The sequence below is a fragment of the Vespula vulgaris genome, chromosome 17 (genome assembly GCF_905475345.1).
Source record: "Vespula vulgaris chromosome 17, iyVesVulg1.1, whole genome shotgun sequence".
NCBI classification, from domain to species: Eukaryota; Metazoa; Arthropoda; class Insecta; order Hymenoptera; family Vespidae; genus Vespula; species Vespula vulgaris.
This window is the reverse complement of record NC_066602.1, coordinates 144,009-152,656: the sequence shown is the minus strand read 5'-3', so window position 1 is coordinate 152,656 and position 8,648 is coordinate 144,009. Positions and strand designations below refer to the sequence as shown.

Sequence of the window (8,648 nt, the reverse complement as noted above, 5' to 3'; positions counted from 1 at the left end):
TCTTTTTTTTCTTATTCCAAGTTATACTTAAAAACAATTTTCTAATATTATCATATTAATGATATTACAATTTTCGTACTATGTAATTCTTTTTGTAAAATCTTCCGATGAAAAAAAATTTTTTCGTCGAAAGTTGTATCAACTTTCAGATTCCTTGGAAACATTTTCTCCAAATATTACCCTCTTTTTTGTAAACAAATATATATCTTAAGTTATCGAAGAATTCATTTCCGTTATTTTACAATAATATTATATGATAAAAATATGTATTCAAAGAAATAATAAAAAACATGTACTCAAAGAAAATCTTTCGTCATATTTTTTCGTTTGCCAATATTATCTTCTTCTCTTTCACGTATTTCCCCTCCGAAAGAACTACAGAGTTTGTGAGTTATTTGAGAAGATCGAGTGATTGCATCGCCATATTTTTTTGCAAGACATGCAGGTCTCTCTGGATTTTTCTATTGAAGTAGCAAAAGAAATCTAATTCCTAGAATGAATATCAGTCAGTTTTTCCAGATAAGTTTGACAGTTTTACATTCTCAGATAAGATGGACTTGTTTGCAATGGTATGCGAGTAGACCTCGTTAAATATGCTGACATTTGATGAAGTAAACAAGTATTGATAAAACTGGGATTAAGAGATTTTCAAAGCTGAACTCACTTGGTATTGAAACAGATTGAAACAGAAGTACAGATAGATCCCTCGACTAATAATTCAGGAAATCAGAATAGTAATATTCATTTTGTATATATCGCTTCGTTATTTCCTAATCTACAATTTGAGACTACCATACCGTTTACTTACTTATTTCTTTTTCGTTGAGCATGGCAAAATTTACAAACAAGAGTTTCGAGTCATATGTAATGCCGAAGGGGAATTACAGGTATACACATTTATACGGATACGTTAGAAGAAATAAATATTAATCGGGGAGATAGCAGTGATAGTGATGTCATCCAACGAGAAAACGAAGAGATCTCATACATAATGAGATGAATGATAGTGTTGGAAGAAAATAGCTTCAACATTTATCACAGACATCGTAAAGCATTATAAAGGACGAAATTTTGATATTTGACAAAAATATATGATCCTCTATGTCTACATATCACTTTGTTAACTAGTATTGATGGGGATTTAATGATCTCCACGGACGTAATACATTTCCTCGTACATATCGTCCAGCATTATCGTATTAATCTATTAATAATTACCTGTCTCCATACATGTGCGCGCTTACGTGCGGTAGTTCAAGTTCCTAAGAAAATAGTCCATTGCTTTGGAAAATACGTAACTGTGTTACCTTGTGATGATGATAATAGTTATTAAATAGACGATTGAATTATACAGTTAATGATATCCTTCAAAGGTCTGTTTGGTTTGATGAGAAGAAACCAAATGAAAAAATACTTTCTCTCTAATCTAAACAAGACAGGAGTATTACGTATACACGTCCACAAGACCGCTCACGCAACCCCGTCTTTCTTGAACTGGCAGAGGTAAGCGCACAATAAAGCACCCGCAGATGGAGAGAGATAATAACGAGAGGTTTAAAACGAAGCCACTTGACGGTAAGTATGGGAGAATGTATTACGTACATCCACTTCCATTAAAACCCTATCTAAATGTATCAACAGGCTGATTCGCGCTACGCAGCAATTACTTCCTTCAAATTTCAATATTTATGTAAAACGCGCATTAAATATTACAAATATTTTTTAAGTACGTGTCGTGCATATTATGACAAACAATTTGAGATGTAGAATTCAACACTTCTTTTTTAATTGTATCGAATGGTTACTTGATTTAAATCGATGGAATAACGATAACGTGAACGTAGACTTTCTATTTCATGTATAATGAAAAATTATTCCCCTGCTAACGTTATTACTTCCAAAAACGGTTTATCTCTTGATCGTCCCTTTATGGGAAATTAAAAGTATGATAAGTCTCCCTCAGATTCACTTCAATTCCCCTTTGATGCATATACCGCTTGGAACGTCGCACAGTCCTTTAACAAACGTTTCTGAGCACAATCGCATATATCCTCCATATAAACCCGTTTACGTTTGGATTCTTTGATAAAATCCGATTACAGCTTACCAGCGTTACAATCTTTACAAAACTGCTCCCCATTGGTCTTTTCAAACTGCGTTGAAAAGTCGTCGTCAAGTACGAATTTTTTCCCTTCTTTTTCCTCTTCCTAGGTATTCTCAAGCAAATAATGAACACATTATGAGATCACATGGAGACGAGAACGGTGCTTGAAAAGAAATCGATTACTTATAGTACAACGGAGAAGTACTAGAAATGATTTAAAAATCGATGATAATCTTAGATAATACAATTCCGCCGATCGATACAATATAATTCATTGTCCGCGCATAAGATATAAGCATACGTGTTTTTCTTTCTGTCCTTTTCTTAAATTCGAACTACAATTTAGAGCGTCATCACCGCCGATAGATTGCTACAAAAACCTGAAAATGTTAAAGCACGATTAATTACTTATACTGATCAATTTGCCCATGATATAATCTTAGGAGCGTATCAGTAATGTGCATATTAACGCCCATAAGATATATGTATCATAAGAAATTATCAAAAAAAAAATTACTCCCTTTTCATTCAATATTAAACTTTGGTACAAAGCAATCAATAAATAGAAAGCAGAAACGTGTGTTGTAATATGTAGTTACGCAATGTGGATCATTATATTTGGGTTATTTCATAAGTTAGTAACGAAAAAATAATAACTCATCGTATAAGAAGAGATTGATCGAGAAATTCGTTTTTCCTGAAGTCATATACTTTTTGGTCTATTCGGTTCTGTCGACCGTTTAATAGGTAATATGTACTGACCATCGAATGAAATATGTAAAAGAAAAAAATTGATATTACGAAAATAAAATAAATATGAGAAAAGATTTTCTCTGAATTCTTATGTTTTATTATTGCGCAATAATGCAGTAATAAGAATTTAATGTTAATCGCATACTGCTGTGTAAAATGATATATATGAAGCTGAGCTACATATTAAGCAAACGAGGGATGTGTACACAAATTTAGTATTACAGTTAACCGAAATAAACTTCCATATAATTAGTATTTAAGGAGTATATATTGCTATGTACTTGAATTTATAAAAAAATGTTCTTTACTAATTCGATATACTACGACCAATTCAAATTCACCAAAAATGTATTCTATACTCCACATTACAATATAGAATAAAAAATTTATATCTACTCTCTAAAATATCTTATCATATCATCAATACATCATTGATCGATTTACCGTTTAAATATAAGACTAAAAAGGAGCATGTTTTCATACCTTGATCTGGTTGATGGTCTGACGTTTGTATTATCCATGTATGACTTGTTATCGGATGTACAGAAGAACAGGAAGACTAGGTAAATATGTTTCTCTTTGGATGTCTCATATTTAAGTATCAAGTTGAGCGTAGTTAAAATTCTCGTATCTTCTTTGGAAGTAATTACAATCCGGATATCGGTCGATTCAGGTCCTTTGCAATACTTCCTGGGTATTGGAACTGCCTACGCCTTTAATTAGTTTTGTATATCTCTAAAATAAGCCAATATTCGTAGGTTAGTTGAGACTTACGAGAGATATTCAACTGTTCATCTAAATTGTGTAGTTATCAAGGATAAATCGGGTTACGCTCTTTTAAGTGATATAAAGTACCATCTCTGAGAAGCAACAAATAATTATTAAGATGATATTGATCTGGAAAATCGGTTTCATTTCATAGTGTATAATTGAAATTTTATAATGAATAATATATTAATGACTACTGAAAATTTACCTTATATTGATAACACAAACGAAAGACTAGTGAGAATGAAGAAATTGTTCCCGCCACTTGAACTACTTGTAAAACAACCGTTTGAGGTGTAGGATGCATACACATAGGGAATATTCATTGCACTACACCCGCTCGCGTATAACTAGTCATACAACTACCGAAGGGATGATCTACAGTTTTATCGCCGTTCTCTGACATGTGAAATTCGTCTCCTGCACGTCGCTTAGGGAAATTAAAAAGCGTCCGAAAGGGCGACACATGCAAAGAGTTTTTACGTTTCACGTAGAATAATCAGTATTTCCTATTACACGATCGAAAGATCTGGTAAGGTCGTAAGGTGCGAGGAAATAGAATTCTCTATTGATCTGTATTAATCGGATGTATCATCATCCTTTCTCTACTATGCTCTTCTTTCTCTTCTTCTCTTTCCCTATTGCAATTTACAAATTGAAATTAAAAATCAACTAAAGATTTTTAAAAATTGGAAAATAATTTTCTTCCCGTTCTTGTCGCTAAAACTATATATGAATAAGAATTAATTTCGGGCAAAGAATATTGTTTGACATCTTTTTTCGTAATATTAGACTCTATTCCTTTTCTGTAAGTTAAGTTAACAAGCATCCCTCTTTCTTTATTTCCCAGTTGCAAAGAAATGGATTCCGAGAAATTCATTCGTCATATTTATTTGTTTTTTCGTAATATCATCTTCTGCTACTTTAAGTATTTCGCATTTCTACTTCACGTTTTACGCATTTGAATACGATTTATGCAGGTAAATCCAAATTTCTCATTACACGGTCGAACGAACCGAAAAGGCCGAAGTGGATATGAGTGAGGGGAAACGAGTTTCTCGCAAAATCTGCTTTCATTAGACATATTACTACTGTATCTATTTCACTACAGTATGAAATAATCCATATTGCACAAATACATACGGAAATAAACGCTTCTACGTAATGTTTATTGATCGTTCCGTCCCAAGTATTAATATTGAATAAAAAGAAATTAATTTATTTCTTGATACACTCTCGTAATAAAAATATCTTGTGAACTTTATTATACACATTTTTAATTTATCAAACGTCGGCGGAAAATGTTGTCTATGCAATAAAAAATTTTTTTTCCGATAACTTGATGCCATAATAAAAATTGCAAAATGAACGAGATGATCAGCATGAGAAGAATCCCATTGTTCTTAAAAAGTTTCAGTTTTTGTTACAGTTCATCGGCAGTGACATGATGCTTCATCTTACAGGAGGAATTCAAGAAAAGGAAAAGGAAATACACATCCATATATCTCATGTGTGAAGAACAAACATCGAGTAACATGTTATCGATCGATTGTATTATATTATCAACGTCCTCCAAAACTTTTTTAATGCTTCGTGGAGGTCTATAAATCAATATCCTGCATCTAAAAGCAAGGCATTTCGCTTTTAAACCTCCTTCTTTTCTTTAAGTAAGCATTTGGATAACAAGATTACCTGTATAATTTAGTTATCTACTTGGATCCACAACTCTATTGTCCTGTTAGTTCTTCTACAGAGCTATGTACCACGTCACTGATTTAGTTCTTAGGAAGGAACGTCTACATTTTCCTAAAAATTTACATCCGATTGGAGAATTAAAAAAATTATCAAATTTTTGAAATTATGAAGAGTTATCGCATTTAGGATATTTTTGCTTAGACATTTATACGACTTCATCGTATAGTCGTATATACGACCAAATGTTGCACAGCTCTTGGCTATTCCATGATGTTATTACGTGTTTGCTAACACTATGATACTACCTATAGACGAGTTCGACAAATAATTTTGAACAAAATGCAATGAACTTCTGAAGGAGTAGCGAAAATAGTTTCATCTCACTCTGTTAATAATTATGTCTTATAGGACTGGGTGTATAAAAACCAATAACCCAGACTAATGCACTGAGTTCGATAGAAGGTAATGAAATGATGGATTTAAACAGATAATTGAGTTATACAGCTAATCATATTAGCCAATTGTCCGTATGGGTTGATAAGGGGAGAACAAATGAAAAAATACTTTTCATGTTTTCAACATCAAATAGGAGATGTACGCTCCCATCCACACAGGACTGCACACTAATTCCTGTGCACACGAACTGACCCACGAAGCCAAAAGCACTCACAGATGGAGGGAAATAAGAACGTATCGTATAATACGAAGATGGATGACGATACGTAGGGAAACTCGTAATAAGCACATCCATTTTCATTAAATCCCTATCAGAACGTGCTGACAAGAGATTTCGCGATATGCAGCAAATAATTAGTTGAAATTACGTTACTTTAAAACGTAAATTAAATATTATGAATAATTTTTAGGTACACAATGTGAATATTATGACATATAATTTAGACAATTAATTGAATATTTCTTCTATTATTTATTTAATTGAATGATTACTTAATTTAATTTGATGAAATCAGTATGAAAAGGTGACGAAAGCATGGAATTATCACTTCTCGTGCGATTTCAAAGTATTCATCGTCATATGGAAAATCGGTAAATCCTTTGGTCGTCTTTAAAGATTTAATCATTTTGAAAGTTAAACCTACATTAGTTTCAAATCGACTTTTTCCGAGCTCATTCTTCAGTCCATTATTAAACCTTCATAACTTCCTTTCTATCCTCGATATTTATTACAGTTATTTTCATATTATCATTATTATTCCCGATAGTTCTCGATAATTAATTTAACTTCGTTCTTAGGATACACCGTGTTAAAAATCAAGTCGAGATTTGTAAAATCAATGATAAGTTAGAGACCAACATCGTTTTGATTAGAATTAAATTTGTTTGTAGAATGATCATCGTCGGGATAATATCTATCGTCGAATGAATCCTAAACGATTATGGTTTCATAATCTTCAGCCTTACTTTGCTCTTCTTCATCCTCCGTATCTCTTCTTTCTTCCTCTTCTTCTTCAAGATCGATTAACACACCTCTCCTTTCCTTATCGTTATTAATCTCACTCACCGTATTGCAATACACATTAAGATACATATATAATTTTTAATACTAAATGCAATCCAAATTAACATTAGTTCGATATTCAAGAACACGGTCAACGAAATTATTTGATCCTTAGTTTTCTTTCTCAACTGCGTTGAATCCTTTGGAGAGAGGAAAAAGATGGACTCCAAAAAGATTCTGTGATTAAATCTTTTCTACCAAGGAATATTCCCTCGTTAGAGTATAAATTCAACTTTGATCTACGATCAGCTTACACAGTCCGACGTCCCTTTGACCGACCTTTCAGTACACAATCGATAATATCGTATTACCGAACCAGCCTACACTTGGATCCTTTGAAGGGATATATTCCCTAGCCTCGTACCACCATTGGAAGGTAACTGAATAAAACAGTACTATATTGATCTGGAGAAGATAGGTCGTTATGACCATTATATCTTTTGTCTTCTTTTTTCTCTTTCAGGATAATATCGACCACCCGACGAACTCGGTATAAAACAAGGTATTATGGTTATTTTATAGACAAGGAAGATGCTTCAAAAGGAAATGCCTTTGTAATAATTCCAGCACATTGTTTTATAGTATTCCCTAGAAGCACCAGGAAGTTTTCAAAGACGTTGATAACTTAGATAATACAATATCACCGACAGATAACTTGTAATTCAATGTGTGCACTCCATGCATAAGATATATGGATGTATTTTTCTTTATCCCTTTTTTAAGTTCATCCTGTAACATAAAGTATCATGTCCCTGCCGATGAACAAGAACAAAGAACTGGACATTTTAGAGAACAATGGGATACTTCTCACGCTGATCACTTATTATACAATTTTTGTTATAGCAACAAGAAATCGGCAAAAGAATATTGTTTACCTAAACTACATTTTTCGTCGACGTTTGGCAGGCGGGATTCAAAACGGGTACACTAAAGTTCACGAGATATTTTTATGATGAGAAAGAGTCAACAACTAAATTAATTTCTTTTTATTTAATATTAACCCTTGGTAGGGAGAGATCAATAAAACGAAGCAGAAGCGTTTTTATAATATGCAGTCATGCAATGTGGATTCTTTCATTTGGTAGTTTACAGGAAGAAATTATAGTACGTCGAATTCAAAGGAATTGGTGAACATATTCGTTTCCCTCCACTTATACCCATTCGCGGAACTTTCGGCTCTTTCGAACGCGGAATACGAAGTATTGATTCACTTGCGTGAAGCGAACCCAAATGAAATAGGCAAAAAGAAAAAAACGAAAATAAACATAACGAATGATTTTCTCTGAATCCATATTCTTTCTCACTGTGTAATAAAGAAAGAGAGACGTCCGTTAACTTAAATGATAGAAAGAGAATAGAAGGGAATATTACGAAACAAATTTTCAAGCAAAATTTCTTGCTGGAAGTTAGTACTTATTGATAAGTAATTTAACGATAAAAAGAGGAAAAATATCAATGTCCGATTATCCAAATTCCTATAGTTAATTTCTAATTATAAATTTTCAAGAAAAAGGGGGCGAAAAGAGGAGAAAAGAAAGAAAGGAACAAGCAATTGAACGTCTATCCCAAGAATTACCTAATTTATGAATTTTTAATTATTTCAGAGGTAGAAAAGATGAAACTGAAGTGTTCTATATCCTGGAAGTTCTAATATCCTGGAAGTATTGAGAACGAGCTGAATTAGGAATTAGGAATCGATATCTGGGTTCTAATTACTGACAAAGAAGATACACATTTCAACAACACTTAACGTGATAATTATATATTCAACATCCGAAATGAAACATATTTACATTGGCACTTCCTGTT

At 32.7% G+C, this 8,648-nt stretch overlaps 1 long non-coding RNA gene across 4 annotated transcripts; it reads right to left on the bottom strand.

Moving 5' to 3' along the window:
- Positions 1 to 22: 22 nt before the first annotated feature.
- Positions 23 to 7,312, bottom strand: LOC127070238 (uncharacterized). Of its 4 annotated transcripts, XR_007784424.1 has the most exons (5): positions 6,743 to 7,312; positions 5,318 to 5,431; positions 4,769 to 5,247; positions 3,341 to 3,592; positions 23 to 2,484 (listed from the first exon to the last, which is right to left on the bottom strand). It is a non-coding gene; the product is annotated as an uncharacterized LOC127070238 (long non-coding RNA). The 4 variants fall into 4 exon arrangements; XR_007784426.1 differs by lacking the exon at positions 4,769 to 5,247 and having other exon boundaries at positions 6,743 to 7,304; XR_007784425.1 differs by lacking the exons at positions 4,769 to 5,247; positions 5,318 to 5,431 and having other exon boundaries at positions 6,421 to 7,296.
- Between the last annotated feature and the right edge of the window lie 1,336 nt (positions 7,313 to 8,648).